This window comes from Epinephelus fuscoguttatus, linkage group LG9 (assembly GCF_011397635.1).
Source record: "Epinephelus fuscoguttatus linkage group LG9, E.fuscoguttatus.final_Chr_v1".
In the NCBI taxonomy this organism is placed as follows: Eukaryota; Metazoa; Chordata; class Actinopteri; order Perciformes; family Serranidae; genus Epinephelus; species Epinephelus fuscoguttatus.
The window spans coordinates 33,377,621-33,400,069 of NC_064760.1; positions in this window are offsets into that span (position 1 = coordinate 33,377,621).

Here is a 22,449-nt window from a genome sequence, read left to right on the forward strand (position 1 = left end):
GTGTCCAAGCATGAAAGCTCAGCCTGTGATCTTAGCGCGTGTGTGTGATGGCGAGCCAGTTGGGGGGGTTGTCTCGATACAAGGGAGTCAACCCCGCTGCCAACTCTCTCCTGTCTGCACTGTGATACTGTGGGACTTTCCCACCTGCACACCTTGAACATCAACACGCTTCTGTCGTCGATTAATGACAGCACCGCAGAGTGTATTATAACCTGCGTGCGCGTGGACATCCCCTGTCCACCGGGTAAACACACGCGAGCCTATTGCAACATGAAAAAAAGGGTTCTGGTGCTTGTTTTTGGAAGGATGCTGTCACTGCTCGTCTTTCCTTAGCTTTGATAGAGAAGTTAACAAGCGTGAAAATGATGGACGGGGCGTGCTTCATTCCTGTCCTGTCCCATCTTTCCCAGCTAAAGAGCGTGTTGCTGCAAAAAGTTGGTCCATGACTTTGACCCGCTGCTTTACTTTTTGTTGTTGCAGTACCTCCAGAGAGACTAAAATCTCAATGCAGGGCTCGTCGCCATCGCCCTCGTGCCCATGAAAAGCAGACTTTGTGCAAATGCAAGAGCGTTACTCCCTCCGCCCCCCTTTTGACATTTTTGAAGGTCATCCCTCTAAACACACTGGAAATCCTGACTTGTGATACCTGATGCCCAGAAGTGCTCTTTGGCACTTGTTAAACTGGTGTTTTTGGAGTCTACCTGGCCCTGAGACAGATGCTTTTGTTCCACCTACTCCGCCTCCTCCAGGTGGTCTGTGGCTCCTTGCTGAAAACACTTAAACCCCTCATCCGCACCCACTCTGGAAGGCCGTCTCACACGCTTAATGGACGCTCCCTGACTTTCATCACCTCCTCAGCAGCGGCCTTAAAGGGCTCTCGAGGAAACCCAATCAAGTGTGTGTGTGTGTGTGTGTGTGTGTGTGTGTGTGTGTGTGTATGGCATCGGTCCATGGGCAGGTGTGGAAGTCAGTGATCTTCTGTGTCTATCTTCGCAGTCCAGTCAGACAGTGCAGGTGTTCCCTCAGCACTCAAGCTCTCACACTCTGATCTAAGGCCTGCTGTTTGTCAGCTGGGGATATGACTTAGCAGCAGGAGCAGCAGCGGCAGGAGGAGGAGGGTGGAAATATAGTCGGCTTTGTTGTCTGCCCCCAATTATCAGAGAGCATAATTTCTATATTTAGAAGGCTGCGTAGGGGAAGACAGGGGAGGTGCCGAGAAGCTCACCTGTTGCTCTAAAGCCGTGGCCACTTCTAAGAGTGTGTTTGTGCAGGGATGGTGTCTGCAGCTTTGTGTCATTTCAATCCTGCAACTATTGATTTCAGGCTCTTTGTTGTTTGTTTATTCCTTAGTAAATTGCTGTGCGCACAAATTATGAGCTGCATGTGTGTTTATAGGGATTACAGCAGAAGTGTAAGTATAGCGTTATCCACTTGATACTTTTGGGCTTTCATCCGTGTCCAGAGAGAAGAGAGAAGCATTCTGGAAAAAATCTGCAGCCAGTGGTCCCAAATATCATCCATCCTTCCATCCTGCATGTTTTGTGGCCTGAAAACAAAATCATCTTTCACACTTGCTGCATTGTACTCCCGTTGGGTTCAATCATTTTTAGTGTCATAGCTAAGAGGATTTTGCGGTCTGCCTTCCGCAAGCGGCAATTAGAGCAGCATACCTGATTTACTGACACTCCACATTGCAAGCTGTCAGCTCCAGTGGAAAATATGCTCCTCTGTTTGCATCTCCATGGAGACGTTAGTAGAAAACAACAATGTTTAGGTGTTGTGGGGAACGAAAAAAGAAGAAGAAGCCGAGGCACTGTCACTTCTGCAGAGTTTAGTCTCTAAGCTCTAACAAGGCACACACACTGAACAACAGCCCGGTGCGTTTGCAGGCACTGCCAGTGACTGACTGACATTTTGTTTAACTAAAGGGATCTGAACACACAGTACCTGGAGGAGGCAGCTGAAGCATCTAATACAGCCCGCATACAGGTCGACAAGAGGTAAAAGGGAAATGGTGTAGTTATGTAAGTCACATGACATACTGTGAAATGCTAAACTGTTAAATAACAGGATTTTGGCAGTGTTTGGTTTAAATTCAACATGGTTTTAATCATCATTGAAAAACACTGAAATTCTCTATTCTTATATAAGAGTATATACTAAATTTATTTCAATATTGATCACAGAAAGTGTGTTAAACCGCAACAATATTATACTCTGAATGTCAAGAGACTGAGAAATTCCTAAAGTTCAGTCATGAGAGGCCAACATGTTCTCTCACTCCTATTTTGTCAAACATAGCAGCTTGGTCTGTGGCCCACGCTTCAAACTATGGCACTCTACAAGCCCCTCTAGCATCAGCTTTGGACATGCCAGTTTCCATGTCAATTTCAGCTCATTAGATGCCATGTGTGTTTCAAAAAAATGTTGGTAATGACAGGAAACGTAACTTTCACCACCAAAACTACTTTGGGTTTGGGCAACAAAACTACTGGGTTAGGTCTAGAAAAAAGGGGACCTGCCCACTGTTCCGATGGTCCAAAATTGTTTTCAGAAAAATATCCCATTGGGCCAAAAGCCCATTTCTCCAGCAGCCCATTACCCCCAAAACAAATGCCCTTTGCTCCAAAGTCCAGTTTCTCCTGGGAATACACACTCCCTGCAGTTAGACAACCCAATCAGCAGAAAAGATGTTCATATCATAGCTACATTTCTGTAAACCACGGATTCATTACTTTTGTCAACATCACTGTAATGGATGTTGTTAGATTTAGGCACAAAAACCACTTGGTTATGGTTAGGAAAAGAGCCTGTATAGGCTTAAAAAACACCTACGTTAGGTGGCACATAAGTCATTGGAAAAGCATGAATGGGTTGGCAGAAAACATCTGGGTTCACTGGCTCATACGGCACTGGGAAAGTAAAACTGAGTGGTAGTGTGTGGGACTTCAGAGCAATGGCCGGTTGTTTTTGGGATTACAGTTCTGTTGGCGAAATGGGCTTTCAGTCCAACGGGGTATTTTTTCAGACTAATGGAGTTTTGGAATTATGTGCCATCAGAGCAGTGGCATGGAACTGCAAAAAGATTGTGGTTTGGGTTAAAATGAAACTATGTTTGCTATGTCACTTCACTTCAGTAAGTAAGGTAAAGAGTACATCATGTGACGTATGTGTCACATTAACTACGTTAAATAGTTTTTGTTTTAAAAAACTAAGCGTTGACTTTTGGTTTCGCACGGGACACCAAAACTGGTCTCCTGGGTGAAAGTCCTGTGTTTATTTAATTTTTCTGTCTCTATACTACATCATTGCTGCGAAAGGTTTTACATGATGGTTATATGAAGACCTAGTATGTCTCATACAGATGCTTAAAGGTGCCTTGCGTGTCAGAATCAGTAGTTAACTGCTACTGACCAAGTTGCCATATGTTACACCCTGGTAATGAGATCAGGTTGAAGAGGCAGTGATTTAAAATAAGTACTACTTTATTTAGGATTTTTACTTTTGTGCTACTTTATTCTACATTTCAGAGAGAAATATATGTGACAGGTATTTGAAGATTAAGATTTTAAATATAAAACATATGATTCTTTGATGAGAGCAGTGAGAGTGAACCAAAACAGTACATTAAAACCAAAACAATGAGCTGAAAGATGCTAAAAATGGTCCACAGAGCTAAGTGGGACTGCAGTCGGAGGCAGTCCTTTGTAGGTTTGTCACTACAAGTTACAAGATACATTGTTAATATGTTAAATGTTAAGAATATTGGTAGATACAGCCTTAATGCATCTCTAACAATATTCCAGTTATATTATATGTAATAACATAACAATCTGAAAGGACCGATTCTGTACAATGAGCACCTTTACCTTTGACGGGTGAGTACATTCTTCTGACAATGGCCTACACATTTTCAAAGTCTGAATTCAGTTTTAAATTGTTATATTGCTACGTTTACGCAAAGAAATCCAGGTAAGATACACAGAGAGAAGAAAGAACTATTGTTGACATTTTAAAATCATTTATCTTCCAAAAAGTAACCCAACACAAAGTTGTCTCTGATAATCTGGACACTCAGGTTAAGTTTTGTGTCCTTCTCTTCTTGCTGTAACCCTCCAGCCCCTCACATCTGCTGACCAAACCAGTGTGTGAGTCCCTCCGGAGCAGCCGTGTCACCCCTTCCTCTGGCCCATGTGTCCACATTACAAAGTCACAAATTAGGTCTTGACATTTGGGCGCTATAATTGCCCCTGAAAAGCATGAGGCATCAATTAGGCTCTCAGCACCATGACAGGTTATCCCTACAGGACATAATCGCCCTGCTGGACTGCTCGGCTGGACTGCCCCACCAGGGCACACACACACAACAGACACAAACACACACACACATACACATACAGAGAGTTTATAGCTCCCTGGTAAAATTTTGGTAGCAATCAAGCCAAGAAAGGCCATAAATCTGCCAACATGTTCCATAAATAGTTTGACATTCTCATTATAAAATTAAATCATCATTTTTGAAATGATAGCTGTGTGACAATAATGTGTGTGTGGAGGCCATGATGGAGGAGTGGCAGTAGGTCTCTAATAACAGCATAGATCCCTTTGATTTCCCGACTCTGGTGCCGCCTGACAGTTTCTGCTCCCACAGGGTGTGGGGATCTTGAGGGTCACAAAAAAGGTCAATTGGTTCATTTCCATAGCTTCTACTTTAAACATTCTTGTCGGCTTTGGAAGCAATTCAATCAGCAGTGAAAACACTGGTTAGCAGCGTGGAATTACCAGCTGTCGTTAAAGATGCAGAGAACTCATAAACAAGATGGATGTATCCCACAGAGACATACAACGTAAACTGAGTGCGGCCCTGCGAGGTCTTGACATATGAGTTGGATGTTTTTCAGTGCTTAAAGATATTAAACTTAATGGAGGTAATATGTTTTAGAGCATTGTGCATAATTGAAAAAAGAACACTATGAACATAATTTAGGAGTGATGAGGACTTGCAGCTATGTTTGTGACATTTCTTTCTGTTTGGGGAGATGATTTATTTACATACTGACTTTAGAAAAGACAAGTAGACACAATGATTTATGTGCTAAACAAATACAAAATAGTGATCACAAACAAATGGAATTAACCAGGTTCAGTATACGATATTCATAACATTAATATACTGTATCAGCAAACAACTATTTGCTATGTGATCAGAGTAACGGCGTCCTGAGCAGAGAATGATGTCATGCACTCTCTCTCTGTGTTGTTATCCGACAATGTTTAGTTCTTTCTTGTAGTAGATCGGGTCCTGCCAGCCACACATAGCATGTTAGTGCATAGTCCAAACAAAGTTTGATCCTACTGGAGGAATTTACCTGACTGCATCGCGACAGATAATCTATACGTGCTTTTGGCTCCTCCTAGTGCTCCTAATGACATCCATCACACACTCAGTGGCAGGACAGCAGCCAGGTGGAGTCTGTAAAACTGAGAAACACCAACAGCAGTGAAAAAGCTGAACTTCCCTCCTTTGCCGACAACATCATACACAGCAAAGACAAATAAATAGGGAGAATAAAGCCACATGCTGCAGATATTGAGCCTGACTGAGTAGCTTCTTTTACGCTACCAGTTCAAGGTGGGAATACTGTGCCGTTACGCTGCCTTACCATTCTGTATAAAAGGTACAATTGCAGAATGGGGGTACAGAGTTGTCTAGCCTTTAAGCTGGCATCGGAGGTAGTAATAGCGCTGAAATGATCTCTCTTTAAACGGGTCAGCTGGCAGGATGAGATCATTGTCAGCATGGGTGTGACGTTTTGATGACGCATTACACAATTTAAAAATTAGCTGATAGCAGTTAGCAGCAATCACAAAGAAGAACAGTGGCCAACGAATTGGAAAAAAACAATGAGGTCTAGGAGCTCCTGACTGTCCAAGCAGAGGATGAGATTAGCTGCCATATAACAGGGGCGAAAAATGATTGTTGTTGCCATGTTATGTCACTGTTATTGTTTATAAAGCGCTGCCAACGCATATGTTAGATGTCACACCAGAGGCCGACATTGTTGTGTTAAATGTCACACCACTTTTGCTTCTGTGATGCTGCCATGCTGTCTAAATCACACACAAGAGTAGCATGATGCAGTTGTTTAATTCTGTATAAAAATGCAAATGCTGCATGAAGAAGGGACTTCGTGGCGGCCCTAAAGCATGCTCTCTGTGTGAAAAGGACTGCACTGTTAGAGACTCCTCCTGGCTCTGATTGGTTGTTAAAGTTGAGGCCAGTGAATTCTTGCAGATGCCATTTGATGCTGCCATGCTGTCTAAATCACACACAAGAGTAGCATGATGCAGTTGTTTAATTCTGTATAAAAATGCAAATGCTGCATGAGAGAAGATGGACTGTGGCTCTGAGCAAAGCTCTCTGTGTGAAGGTTACTGCACTGTTAGACATCCTTAACATTGGCACTGAATTGCACTAATGTTGAGCACCAGGAACATTTAACACTGTAAGCACTCTCAGTTCGCCTACATTTTCCATGCAGAGGATATGAATGTCTTGAACACCATTTTTAAGTTCACATTTGATGTTCGCCATTTACATTTTCCATGCAGAGGATATTCTTTCTGGTGTCCACACAACACGCACACATACACAGTAACACATAGGCCTGTATACAAAACATGACCATGTCACAATTTTGTCACCCCTTCCCAAGAAAAAAGACACCGATAAATGCCAGCAGGTATGAAAGACATGCTGCCACTACTATAGTGACTCTAAAACACAAACTATTCCAAAATAATGTATCTCAGCAGCCTGCCCAGCCACGGAATTAAAAAAATATATATGCAACTATATATACAACTAATCAAAAACCAATCATACTTGCAATGTACCCAAAAACAAGACCAGTAAAACTGGCAATATGTGAAACAAAACCTTAAATAATTATATCAGAATTACAACCAATATCACACAAAGGCAAATTGTTATGTCATTTATAAGCTGTTTTCAGTAGATCAGATAACAAATGTCAGTGTGTCAGATTGCTGCCATAATGCACACAGATTAAATATTAAAACAAAAGCTCAACAATTTAAATGACACAGATTCATGTCAATCAGTTATGCAAAAAAGAAGCTATGTAATATTTTTTCTATTAAATATCAAAAATTTTCTTAATTTGGTCAAAAGCATCTGATTCAAGAAAAACAAGCTTCCCTCTCTTCATCAACAGATTACCTCACTGTGTGAAGTCAGGCTTTCACTTAAGTATGTTTGTCTTGATAGATCATACCGAGTGTAAGTGTCTGTTTTGACCATGAGAGCTGCAAACAGCCAAAGTAAAGAGTCCAGCTATGTGCAACGCTCAGTGCCTGGTTAAAGAGCATGCGAGAGGAAGACTGTACTCTCACTGCCTACCGGTGAAAGTGGAAATGTGCTTTGTTGCCCCTCAGTCAGGCGGAAAATTGCAAACCCATTTGTCATTGTGTGCCAAGATGCAGAGGTCAGTCAATGGATTCCTTCATGACAAGCTTACGGAATCAAATGTTTTTCCACGGCCTCACCCTTTCACACCTGCACCTCCAGGTAAAATAACAAAACAAGGGGGGAAAGAGAGAAAAGAGGGCTTAGAGCGAGCGACTTAAAGACAGGGGAGAGAAAAACGATATGCGAGAAGAATTTACCGTGAAACCCTGCACGTCTATTGCCCATTTCAGCTTATTTGAACCCAATACACGTTTAGCTCACAGTGGCAGATGAAATGCCAGGTTTTGGCCAACGTCCAAAACCTGGAGAATACCACTAATTATTCCTGGCTGTGACCACAGAACATTCTTACAGTGCTCAAAAGGATGTTGTTTGTTATCCTCTTGGTCAAAACAGCAACTGCTTGATTTAAGGTAACAACAGAAACACTTAAGAAAACTTTTCCACAGCTTGATTGACTGCATAATCCTGCAGAGAGGCTCTGAGGCTGCAGCGGTGTTCCCACAGGTCTGATGCACGTGGGACATTAAAGACAGATACCAAAACAAAAAGATTCAGCTATCTAATCAGTCATCCATTTTAATAGTTTGATTGTGTCTCTGTTTGCAGAGGTTCAATAGAGATCAGTATTAAAAACAGTAGTCTTAACTGTTTTTTCTGCTTGAGAGCAGCATGGTTTGAAGCAAGGCTGAAGTCATTCAAATTACCTTTTGTGTTGAAATAGTTTTGTGTTCAGTGCAATTTGTACATGCATTTTCGGCCAAGATTGTGGAGACTGCTGCAGAAATTTTATTTAAATGATAAAATGCACAATTATTCAGGGTTTGAAGCAAGACTGTGTCGCTCTCTGCAGAACAGCTTGTGGTTATTACAAGATAATGACACATTGAATTTCCCTTCATTTCCAGTAGCTTAAAAGACACCATCATTCAGTAACTTGACCGACAGCATGATGAATGTGAACCATAGACTATAAAAAAATATTATGGATATAGTTACTGTGATGTCACCCATTGGTTTGTGGACTACCACAGCCTCGAGTGTGGCATTTTGGCCGTCTCCGTCTAGGGTTTTTTGGAGCCAGAAGCAGTGATGATATGGATGAGACAGTGGAGCTGCAGAGAAGGAAGGGCTCAATCTGACTGACAAACTGAGTGCAGAGTAGAAGCAATTTATCAATGACATGGTAGCCATGCTCTAAAGCATACCCTGGTTAATCATCCATTTAACTCTAAATGGGACCATAATTTGCAAAGTGAACATCGTGCTGTATTGAAGAAGATTTGAAACTAGTGATAGAGACCATAAACTCATCAAGAAAATGTTTGCTAGTGTAATAAAAGTGAGAAGTAGAGTCATTTTCTCAGAGACTTGTACACAATCTGACTTATTTTTGGACCACCTTCTGGCCATTAAAAACAATGCAGGCTTGAGGCACTTCTGCACTGGCTTCACTACATCAGTTTATTTTACACAGTCTGTGATGGGGCCAAAATGTAAATGTATAATAACACTTCCATATTGAGGTCAACAATATGGATTCCCCCCACAGAGAGCCCAAGTGAAACCGGAACTGTCAGAAGTAATAAAACCTAATTCCAAATCCCACCAATGTTTGTAATAACGCATGTGTCGATCCATATGTTTAGATAAAGATGGTCATTAATGAACAAAAGAAACTGTTGGTGATTATGCATGCAGACAAAATCATGATATAATTTTGGCAAATTATGTAGTTATATGTGTACTCACAAAGTTACCATTGTCTGACTTTGTTAAAATCTCAAGGTTTTCATTTTAATGGCAGTGTTGTAGTGAATGCAGACATGTCTTATATAAAGAATATGGACAGTAAACGTGGACACACACCTATATTTTTTAGAAAAACAGATGTGAGAACTTCTCTATCAAAAATTCCCAGAATCTGGAAAAGCTGTTTCTCTTTGTGTGATGTATCAGCCAAGGAGGCCAGGGAAAAGACAGAGACACGGTAACAGTGTGGTGAGAAACCTTCCCTACTTTAATCATAAATGGGGCGCCATCTTGGATCCGGTTCTTACAATAAAACGGCTCATATTGTGTTAACTTTATATTTTATTTATGTAATAAAACTGCTGAGGTGTTTATCTGTGTCGTGTTAAAACATTCTGACAAAAATAGAAACAGACAATTACACACCAAGATCTATTTTAAGTTTGCTAGCATTAGCCACCTTAAGCTAATGTCATACTTGACTAAGGCTGTAGCAGCAACCCTCTGAGTGTATTGAATTAAATAAGGGTGTGTTTATTGTTAATGAATCTGACTTTTCATTCGTAAAAGAAAGACGAAGAAGAAACAGCACTTAAATCGTTTCTTTGTAAGTAATCCCTAAACATAAAGAAATAATTTTCCTTTCCAGAAGTGTGTTCAGTAATTGTGAAAAGGATATCTCCTTTGACAAGATTGCTGCACAGATAGAGTTTAAACAGGGCTTTACCATACAGTACATTAATCTGTGGTTCTTACATAGTTACATTGTATAAATCACAGGGCTACACATGAACAAGCCCCAGCGAGTTAGGAGGCACAAGTGATCCAAGAGTGCCGCTTGAGTCCCAGTTGTTTTGGAGAACAGAAAAGCAGTCTGAGCCAACACAGACAACCACTTCAGAGGAATCAATGTGAATCAATAGAGCTGTAATCTGTTAACGCTCCAAACTCTACATTCAATCTGTAATTACATCACTTATACATAAAGTGATTTAGTAAGTAAGTAATGTAAAAGGTGGATAAACGTGGATTTAGCCACACACAACTTTCCCAATGATTGTGACCTCAGATAAAATTTAAAATGGAAATTTATTTTAAAAAAGAGACAAAGAAAATATGATTGTCTTTCAGTGTGTGAGCTCACTGCTGTGGCTGCTTGAGCTGTGATCTCTGGGAGTGTTAGCTGCGCAAAATGCTGTGGGGAACTTCAAACAGGCGTTGCAGCAGAGCTCAGATCCTCCTCCACAGTAATAACCTTGAGTGCTTCTGGAAGAAGGAAATCCCCTGGCCAGGAAAGACACATCACTCCACTACAGAGGCAATGAGCCGGGCAGTTTAACACAGCCAGTCCACAGGCTCCACCTTGAAATAACAACACATAAAACTACTACATAGTAAAGACATGTGTTATAGCAACATAGTCCATGGTAACTGTAGTTTAACACTGAGGTGGTGCTATTATTAATAATAAGTAAGTTTTTAGTTCAACATTTTCATGTGACTAATGACACTACAGCCAACAACTCATGCAAACAAGGTCAAACTAGACGTGAAAATTATCTCAGAAAATGATGACATGATTATTTCATGTAAAACCTCCAAAATCAGTGAGAGAATCAGTAGACTTCTTACAGGCCCATCCGTGTTGATCAGAATCCATCTGCTGATTTCTCCCTGTTTATCTCAGACTCTGAGGTTAATCAGTCATGCTTCAAACAGGCTTTTATTTTGCCAAAGCCTGCATTTCCCCCAGTATCAAAGGCAACATGAAAACCAGAGCAAGAGGCTGCAGCAGGTGATAAGCTGCAAGAGTTAGAAGAAGATTCACCTTTCAAAGGAACTTTTGGGTGCAAATTCCTCATTGGTACAGTAATGTTAACTCATAAATCAATATTGTGATGCAGCTCTTATGTAGTTAATGCAGTTATGGATTTTACGAGATTGGATATGGAAATTTTGTATTTGAACAAATGCAAGCGTGCAGTTGAGAGCAACTTTAGTTCCAGATAGGAAAGAAAATTAAGAAGTAAAGAAGACTTAGGGTGTAAAGCCGTGTTAGCAGCTCAGTGAGGCTGTCATGAGGCACAGGAGTGCTTTGAGCTCACAATGGCAATGCTAACATGCTGATGTTTAACCAGTGTATCCTCATGCAATGGTTCATATGATATCTTACAAGGAGTTATGATATTACAAATTACAAATTAGCACCCCTTCCAATTAGATTAGGTTTAGGAAAGGAATCATGGTGGAGCCTTTGAAGCCTTGAGTTTGGCATTTTAACTGCTGCCATCTTGTTTTTTTGGAGCCAGAAAGGCCCATATTTAGATGAGAGTGTAGTGACGCCTTGCAGACAGCCTGTCACTCAAGCGATCCTGCCTCTAAATATTCATTAGTGTGAGCCTTGATAAAATGTAGAATGTGTGAGTTATATAAAAATTCAGCCCCAGAGCAGTTGTCATGAATGTTGAAATTAGCTATAGAGACCAAAACCATTTTCTGTACTGCTGCAAAGTTGGGCATTTTAACATGGAGGTCTATAAGGACTGACCAGCTTTTGGAGTCAGCCTCAAGTGGCCATTAAAGGAACTGCAGTTTTTGGCACTTCACGTTGGCTTCATTTTCAGCCCCAGACTTTGCAGCTTGGATGTTACCGATGCATATAACTTAAAACAATGCAGTATTGACTTTTGATTTCATACAGGACACAGACCCCGGTCTCCTGAGTTAAACTGCTGTGTTTGTTTGACCCTTCCACCTTCGTACCTGGACTTTGTTGCTTTTTATACCACCTTTTTTATGACCCAGATTCCTCCTTTGCTCAGCCAGGACAGCCTGCACAGGTCATGTAATCACAGCCTCCTGGCTTCCAATTATGTTGTTTATATACAAATTACAGTGCATTACTTTTAGTGGGTATAAGCACAAACACCCTGGTTTAATGGGTAATATTCAGCCTGTTTACTGCCTTAGTTTAGTGTGTTAGCATGCTTACAGTTTTTCAATTAGCACTTAACACAAGCTGTTGACTCTGATGGGAATGGCATTCATTTTGCAGGTATTTGGTCATTAAGTAATGGGAAAATTAAAAATTTGACCTGATGATGGTGCTTAATGAAACGTGAGACAATCACCAATGTGATACAATTCATCCTTAGGGAAACATGAATTTTCATAGCAATCCAGCCAGTAGTTGTGGAGATAGTCTGGACCAAAGTGGTGGACTGACATTGCCATACTCAAGGTGTGCAGCTAGCTGGCAAAACATGGATAGGTTTATTGAATGGCATGAGAACTTGCATTAAAAAGAGAAAGAGAACAGTTTTAAAAAATACTGAACTGAATGTTTATTTTAGATAAAGTATATCCACATTTGTGGACACAGGGCGGTTTTGATGACGCTCTGGCCTCCACCTCCTCCTCCTCCTCCTCCTCCTCTTCCTCCCACTCATAAGCCATGCATACCTCTCCACGTCCCAGTAACTAATCATCATACAGATCTGGCCAAGAATAGAGTAGCTGAACACACAGGAAATATCATATTCAAGCTTTCTAGAGTTTCACCTGTGCTTCCCAAGTTCATTTCCCATGCCTCGACTAAGAAGATGTCAGTATTGTCTGCTTCAGTGGGCAGAAATTAGACTTCAAAGCCTCCAGGCTGAGCCGGATAGTTTAAGGAGACGTTCAAATGTTCCAGTGTTTGAGTGGAGAACCATTTATATTCCCAAAATAATGTTTACTGTGCTTCTGTCTGGTTGGCTCTGCTCCTTCACTAACCCAGGTGTGTTTTTGGTGGATTCAAACGTATCAGTGAGGTGATCAGAAACCTGTTGCCAACGAAGCAGGTCAGCCTCTCCGTGTTATGAAACCAAAAACATTTATTGAGACAATGAAAGACATAGAGAGAAGTATGGGATTCAGAGGTAAACTTTGTATTAAATATCTCTTGATAAGGTTCAGTCTTTGCTCGTGTGGCCGAACACACAGGAAATATAACCAGTTAATTTGCATGGTAGAAGAAAAATAATTGAAGTTACCTTTCAGTGAAATGAGCCAGGACAAGCTTCTCTCAGATAGTTGACACCCTCTTGCTCGGGAGGATCAAAGTGCCTCTCTATGCACATTAGGAAAATACAGGGGACTCATTTCAAGCGCTCAAAGTGCCACATAGATGCTTAGCCACACATTCCCCCTGTCAGAGGCAAACAAAGAGCGTTTTCTGGGAGGAGAAAGGCATGCCGTTTCCTCAACATGCCTCACCTGTGGTGACCAATCACAATAGCAGTTACAATCCCGAGCCCTGAAGGAAGATAGGTGAGGGTTTATGTTGTCATTGGTGGATGTTTTACAATCGGGTGTACTACATCTTGCAGTTAATGTTTATTTTCACAGGGACCACCTCATTCCTTTGGTCTGACCCAGAAGGATGCAGTGTGTAATCATAACAGCATTGATAGGAGCCTGTTTAAATGTCTACAGAGCGGCAGACGTTACACATTCATTCAGCTTCTGCTGTGTCAACAAGCAAGCTGTCATCCTGTGAACTGGAAATGTTTTTGTGATTTTTAGCGTGTACATGCAAATATTGAAGTAAAACAAAGGCAGTGCCAGGTACTCAAGTTAAACTAGAGTTAGAGTTGAAATAGTTTCTCTTCGGGGTGACATTTATAAGAAGTGGGTGGAATAGAGGTTGTTTTTAGTGACAGTGAAGGTGCAGCCAAAGGGGAACATTTGTGCCAGGCTCCTGAGGACAGTGAGTGGTGGCTGCACTGAGAGGCCCATATTGTGTTCCTTTATCCGTCATGGTTGGTGCACCGGAACAAAACAATGTTAAAGGGTCAGTACACTCAAATATTGATTAAAGACTAAGTCTCACATAGATCTAGTGGTAAATATTAACTTTATTAATAACAATAACAATAATAATAATAAACTCAAGAAAGAAGTATTGTCTTTCTCCATCTGTTCTTGAATGTTAGCTACTGTAGCAAATGACGGAGAGCAAGCTATATCCAGCATGCTTTTCATACTCGCGCAAAGTGTGAAGTTGATTGGAGGCACAGACAGACAGACAGACAGACAGACAGACAGACAGACAGGCAGGCAAAGACTCCTTCCATTTTAGTTAGATATTATTAGGTTTTTCTGAATGTGTAAGCAGCAAGTACCTAGTCAACCTTGAGGTATTTTTAAGTATTGTTGCATTCTATTGTATACTGTTGGGTAGTTTCTCATTTTTAGATGAGATATGTAATCCCTACAGCATGTTTTGGGTCTGCCCTGGGGCCTCCTACCAGTGGGACGTGCCCGAAACACCTCCAGCGGGAGGCGCCCAGGAGGCATCCTGATCAGATGCCTGAACCACCTCAACTGACCCCTTTTGACACAAAGGAGCAGCGGCTCTACTCTGAGCACCCTCCAGATGTCAGATCTCTAGTGCTCAGCTGAGCGACCCCATGGAGGAAATTCATTTCAGCCACTTGTATCCACAATCTCATTCTTTCAGTCACTACCCAGAGCTCATGACCATAGGTGAGGGTTCGCCTTCGCTCAGCTCCCTCTTCACCACGGTGGACCGGTGCAGCACCTCCATCACTGCAGAAGCCTCACCAAACCGCTGATCCATCCATGCTCCATTCTACCCTCACACGTGAACAAGACCCCGAGATACTTGAACTCTACCGCTTGAGGCAGTAATTCTCCCCCAACCCAAAGGGGGCACAGAACCATGGCCTCAGACCTGGTAGTGCTGACTCTTAATCCAGCCGCTTCTCACTTAGCTGCAAACCGCCCCAGTGCATGGTGGAGGTCATGGTGTGATGAAGCCAACAGAACCACATCATCAGCAGAGATGCAGTTCTGAGGTCCCCAAAGTGGACCCCTTCTTCCCCCTGGCTGAGCCTCGAGATCCTGTCCATGAAAATCACAAACAGGATTGGTGACAAGGGACAACCTTGGTGGAGGCCAACACCCACTTGGAACGTGTTTGACTTTATGCTGAGTATGCGGACACAGCTCTCACTTTGGTCATACAGGAACCGGATGGAAGAAGAAATGGATTGTAAGAAATGGTACATAATATTCATAATTATGTTTTCATTAGTTTTTTATCACCTGAAAATAAGAATTGTATTTTTGTTACCTTAGAATGAGCCGTTTATACACATAAAGTGCAGGTCCTCTTTCATGGAGTCTACAGTAGCCCAGAACGGACAAACCAAACACTGGCTGTAACTTCGTGTTTTCACATCAGCCACTGAGTTTAGCTACACGCTTGGCACTCAGGAAAAGTTTCAGTTCTACAAACTTGCCACTAGAAGCCACTAAATCCTACACACTCAACCTTTAAGATGTATAACATAGAGTGAAAAATGCAGTTTCATAGAATCGTGTGATAGAGTAGAAGTATCAAGTAAGATACTTAAGATATAAATACTTTAGTAAAGTCTCAGCACCTTAAAATTACTTAAGTATACATTGTCTTATTATTTGGCCACTTGTAGGAAGAGCAATATGTTATAAACACTTTCTTGGCATATTAGCGCCTTATGTAGCTGTTATGGCTAACATGTATTTACACTTCCAGCAGACACAAGCAATATTAGAGTCGTGTTTTTGGCCACCAGGCTAATGTTAGTCCAATTTTTACTCTCCTGTAAGCTCTGTTTTCAGTCTCCAACAATTCTTATGGGAAATATCTGGCTCTTTAGCTGCTAAATGCTCCAAAGTTCTCCAGTTAGTCACAAACTTTGTCTGCCTGTGGTGTGGTGTTGGGCAGGTAGTGTACAGTGGGCTTAATAGATAGTTTTCACTTTGAAACAACAGCCCACTTTGGCTGGAAAAGAAAATGATGAGAGCAGTGATAGTAAACCAAAATTGTAAACTTGCAAACTGTAAAATCAAAACAATGAGCCAAAAGGCACCAAAACGCCCTGGTTGAGCTGAGGGGTAGTGCAGAGTGAGGTGAATATTGGCTGTAAATCGGTCACTTTTACATTAAACATATTTATTTGATCCACTGTTAATATAAAAATATTGTGTGTGAGGTTATCATCTCTGAGATTTCTGCCTCCACAGTGCAGGTGGGCAGAGTTTAGTTCATGGTGCTCACAGCAGCTGTGTGTCTTTTCAGAAACAATGGTACAAAGCAGTTTCAGTAAAAACTGTTGACTGTGTGATTTGTTCTTTATGTTGTTAATGCCACAAAAGCATCCACTCACTTCAAATATCTGCCATATTCTCAGAGACAGCTATTCTCAAGACAGACAGAGGTAATTTGGAAAATATATTTTTATGATTTCTTTGCTTAGACAGAAGATTGATTTATTGAAAGTAACTGTAGCACTTGTGTTAAAAAAACACACACACACACAAAAAGATCCTCTCAGTCTGACAGCGAGGCCATCACTGTTCTCAACAGATAAAGTAACATTAGCCAACTTTGAAGAAATGCTGTTTTAAGGGTCGAGATGGAGAGTGTAAATCAGCTGGCACTGCAGCTCAGGACCTCAGTGCAACTCACAAATCACAGCCTGGGAGGCCCTGAGTTCCTGTGCCAGGCTGGAACCCAGGGCCTCTTGGACTCAGCCGTAATCTGACAGAGCATCAGATCGATAATAAAACATCACTGAAAGCCTCGAGCTTTGGGCTGTCCAGAGACCTTGTAATGGAGAATACGCATACGACACCAGAAGAGCCAATGACGTAGATAATTACGGCAGCAGATGTTTTTGAAATCTCTCTCCTGCTCATGTAAAGCCAGCATCTCTATATTTTGCCTCTGAAAAGCAATAACGTGCAAACATATTGTCTCTTCTCTGCATCATGAAGGCTTCTCTCTGCTGTGATGTTGTAGGGCAGAGAACAGCAGAAGAAAAAAGCTGATGACAGGGTACTTTCATGTGACTTATCGTGACACCCTATCAGAGAGATCTAGATGGGCCAGACAAAGTACCACCAGGTCCCGTAGCTTTGAGCAGATTCTCATCTGTTTCATCACATCTCCCCGCCCTCAGTCCTCGGGCGAGATGGGAGGTTGGTGGTCCACGCATTTAGACCACAGTGAAAATAGAGGGGGAGTCTGAATGACAGATAAGTCTAGTCTTATTCAAGAGGAGGCATCTGTGTTTTATAAAGGACTTACAAATATGGAGCTGGATGAAAAGAGAGAGAAGAAAAGCTCTGATAAACTACACACACATCGTCTCACGCAACACTTCTCAGGAGGAGATAGCGTGCTCATCTCTTAAATGTCCCTGAAACTGTAAGAGGTTGCCTCCATCTGAGGAGGCAACAAGATTTAAGAAGAAATATACACAGACAGTAGAGTAGATTTTATTATGCGCATTTCCACACACTTCACTACCAAAAATAAATAAATAAGAAAGTTATGAGATGCACTAAAACTTCAATGGTTGATGTATCAGCGTATCTCTGACTGTGACGTAGGACAAACTAAACTGACAGCGTGTCGTCCTCTTGGCCTGCAGAGTCTGTCAGCATGTGCTGTGATGATGTTTCCAGACGTCACTTGATATATCTCCCACAGTCCGGGAGATATTAACATGAGAGACTTTCCAGACTTTGCTAGAGTTAAGAGTGTGGTGTAAAGTACAAGGAGCTGGTAGGAGTGATCAAAAAAAATTCTGAAAATCTGTTGAAGATAAATCTGAAATCCACATTTTGCTGTGTTAATTTGCTGTGATGAAGTAGTTCAAGAAAACAAAACCAAGCATCTACAGCCATGCTACCAGCTCTGTGAGAATTAGGCTAATGAGGTTAAGAGAAATGTCATTAGCTTTTCAAGTATTTGATCCCAATAATCTCTATAAACAGATATCTGCATATGAATACATATATCTATAGATAACGGGAAACTGAGTTTGTAGTCTATTAGTCTCAGTAGTATAACCAATCACATTTGAGTGGGCTTTGGTTGCATGAAGCTAAACAGTCTGTGTGGAGAGTAAAAGAGACGGAATGTGTTGGCTGAAATGTTGGAACCCATCCACTGTTGTCTGACGATGATTTTACTATGACCAGCACACAGAAATGGAAGTCTTGGGCCCTGGTTACACAGAAAGTATTTTTTGCTTGCGTTTTTTACTTTATGACGCGCCTCATGTTTCTGCATTCTAAGCTCCTGTCATTTTTGCCAGAGTGCTCTGAACTCCTCGAGCTGAAAAAACTTCAACTCAAAGTGGGAAAGTGCCTCATGTTATCTGTTTTTGTCATCTTTTTTTCCCATTGTCCAGTCAGATGATTTGAGAGGTGGTGGGTCTTCTGTGGTGGTCACAAATACATGTTTACAGTTGGTAAACAGTTTAGGAGAAACTGGTGGTAGTGGTTGCTGGATACCCAGGGCTATACAACCCGACAATAGATAGCAGGTTGTCAGACTGCCCCTGAGTCAACCTAAAATATGCCTGGAAACGGTCATCATTGATCCACCCTCTTTTTTAGGGTGTCATGTACCCACACAGGACCTGCAAAACACTTTCTGTGTGATCAAGGCCTTGGCCCAGATATCTGGAACCCATGAAATATTGGCTGTTGCCCCCAAAAGCTTAATCGTCGTCAGAGCAATAGTTGATGGATTCGAAGTTTGGACCACAATTAGGTGCGGGTATTGGTACCAAATACCTTTTTAGTATTGACTGAAATAGCTCAGTACCAAGAAGTATCGAAACTTCTCCTGTCAAAGGATACCTGCATGCATTAATTTTTGTACACAGATTCAGGAAAAAAATTACTATTTTAGTGGTTTCGCTGCAGCCAATCACTGCAAACATTCTTCAGTTTAATGTGATGTTTGGCTTTGACTGGACCACAACCACAGCAGCTACAACCCTGGTAGGCTGTGGTGTGGTAAAGTCAGGTGTGGTGTGTAGACGGGTAGTTAAAAAACTATGGCGATACTACACGCCTGTGTCATCTGGTGGCATTTTACACAAACGAACGCTTCCTTTCACATGATGGGTATCTAATGAAGTAGAAAAAAGAAGTTATCAAATGAAGTAATCTACTGGTGATGGTATCACTTTAATACCATACCCTCAATAACTAATTGAAATTTTGACCTGATGGTGGTGCTAGAGAAAAAGTCAGGATATTGCCAAAGTTATTTAGATTCATCCTCTGAGGATCATGAATGTGTTTATAAGATTTCGGGGCAATCCATTGAATACCTGTTGAGATACAGCAGATAGACCAAAGTGGTGGACCAACTGACTGATGTTGCCATCCTGAGAGCCATGCTGCTAACAAGCATCAGTGCTATCTGGTCAGTCAGTGATGAGTGAGACACTGCTGAGTCCTTCACAGCTCTGCTAATAATGACTACCAGCACAGTGAAGAGTGCAGGTATTTGGCGGTGAAGGTATGTAATTTCCTCTTTTACCGTCACTCTCGTACAGTGCTTGTTCCTACATGGAGCTGCAGCGGGAAACCCCAACTTCCCAAGATGCAGCACACTCTGCTCATCTGCACCAGCGCTGCCAGGTGTCATCTTGAGACGCCTTAATAAAAAGGCGTTTTTTTTCCATGCTCGTAATGTTATGAGTGAGAAGTCTATAAATATCTTGAATGCTGGCTTGATTTGTTTGTTCATTCTCAGTTTAGATTTTATTCTAAAAGAACGTCAGTTTCTGATTATAGATTCATCATGTGGTGATAAAATTGGAACATTTGCATCAAGGTATCTGTCATCTCTTATCTCCACTTCACTGTTAAATATGGCACAGTGACTGTAAATTAAGCCATAGCACAAAATCAAACAAAACTGCAAATGAGGCTAATTTTAGACCACTTTCTTAAGTGTGCTCTACATTGTTGAAAATCTTGGCTTCAGACGCCGCGGTCCTCAGAGGAATTCTTAGTGTAGATAAGGACAGACTGCTCTATTTGTCAGTGCAGGGGGCCCCTTAAGGACCCGGAGAATCTGATGTCCACACACACTCTCTCTCCTGCACTCTGACATTTTCTCAGCAGTATGAGGTTACATACGAGGAAAAAGACATCTACATCATCAAGCCTCTTTTTCCGTGAACAAAACGGCCTCTCACTCCTGTTTCTGGTGACATAAGGACAAAATGTCAAAAGTTCCCAAAAGGTTGCCAAAGTCCTCTAAATGAGAATGGACAGGAGCGAGTATTTTTAGATGACCTATGTATCAGTTGCTATTTTTATCTGTGGCTTCTGTTTGGTCCGATGACCTGTGGCCTGCAAGGTTCTTGCTGAATTTTAGAAAGGGGCAAAGAGCATAAAGTGTACTGAAGTACATCCCTGGGATTACAAGCATTTCAGGGTGAGAGTTTGTAACCTGCGGTAGCTGCAGGCTAGCAGGGTCACAGCCCACCCAAGGGGGAGGGAAGACAGGGTCACGAAGGCTGAGGAGGATGCATGTTCCCAGACACAGAGTAGACAGCCCCAGAGCCCAAACACAAAACACAGGAAAGCACAGGCAGACAGGCAGGAAAGGCTTGATTCTTGATACTTCTCTGTAAAACCCCAAGTTAAAAAAAATTGGCAAAAATTGTGGCAACATGATGAAGCCAATACAGACCCGATTTCAAGTGAGATCATGCTGACAATTAATTGCACTTTGAATCTAAAGATATCTCTAAGCAGTGCAGGAAAGATTACAATTTGGACAGTGTAAGCAAAGCGAATGACAATACACTCTTGCATACTTGATTGCAGCGGGGTCCCTCAGGAAGAAAAGGTTATAGGATCTCTGAAAAGGCGGCCATTGTTCATCATCTCCAGCAAAATGACTTTGTAAAATTGAGAGGAAGAAAGGCAAGCCACTGGACCAGTGTGATAGCAGCCCATGAAAGTGGAGAGCATTGATGCATGAGTGAAAAGTGCCTTATGTCAAATATAATTGTCCTGCCCCTGAAAAACAAGCTACCGATGTCTGATTTGATTCCCTCCTGCTTGGCTCAAGTTACTTCCTGTCCGCTTTAAGCATGTGTGCCGAGACAGTCAAGCTTCTGGAGAGATTTTGGGATGTTCTGATGTCTTTGTCCACCAAAGAGTGAGAATTTAATGACCTCCCATTTCTTCTTTTTTCTCTTTGAAGTCAAATGTCTTTTTTAAAGTCCCTGCAACTTGTCTTTAATCTTTAAGTAGCCTTTATAAATTTTAGGAAATGCGCTTTTTCACTTTCTTGCTGAGAGTTACGACAAACAAATTGATACCACTCTCCAGTCCGTTAGTTTAGCTGATGTTATCTGTTAGGATATTAGCTGTGAGTAGTGACCTCATGAAAAGTTGTTGTTCTACTGATTTAACAATGTGATATGTGTTACTTTAAGTAACACAGTATACACAGTACAAGTGAGCTTCAGGTGCCGGTATGCACATTTCTTCTCCTTAACAGTTTTGCAGTGGCTGGGTGCAATATCTGCCAACTGACCTTTTGTGAATTCCTGCCCCCAGACACAAATCATAATGTAGCATCGGGTCGGCTCAGATCAGGGTCCAGCAACAACACAGCAGTGCTCCATTTGTAATTCTAATGCAGTTGTTTCAGATTTCCTTCATTTTCAGGCTGGTTTTGTGGATTTCCAGCTAAATGTTGTGCCTGGGGCACGTCGTGTATTAATGATACTCGTTACCTGGAAAGGTTTGAAAAAGATATTCGTTTCTTCGCTGTTCCAAAACCAAATCAAACCCTGAAGTGTAGGGTTAGCTAGCTAGTTACTGAAGATATAGCCTACTGAATGTATACACATGCTGCTTTTGCTTCTTAATGATTATAACAGTGAAAAAAGACCAACCCTGCTGTACAGGAACCAGCTGTGTGTCATTGCAGTGTGCGCAGATGAATGTTGTTTGATTTCCCCTGGAGATCCCTGCCTGTCCAGTGGCGGAGGTCAGGTGCTGGCAGTAGCACAGGGGCGAAGCCAAACACTGTTCATCTGCACACACTGTGATGCCACACAGCTGGTTCAATATCAGCAAAGTTTCCCTTTATATTCATTGTCTTCTGTGGCGATCAGCAGTGATGTGGTGGTTCCCTTTTACACTGTGATCTGTAGCCTATAGTTCGGCTCTAGCTTCTAACTATCTTTGTCTTTTTAACCTGTTGTTGCTGCTGAGTCAGTTTGACATCCTGGATATATCCTTCAAACACAGACCCCTCTGTCAGCTTCTCTCTGGAATCACTGTTTCATTTATCCAAAAATATGATCATATTTCTTCAG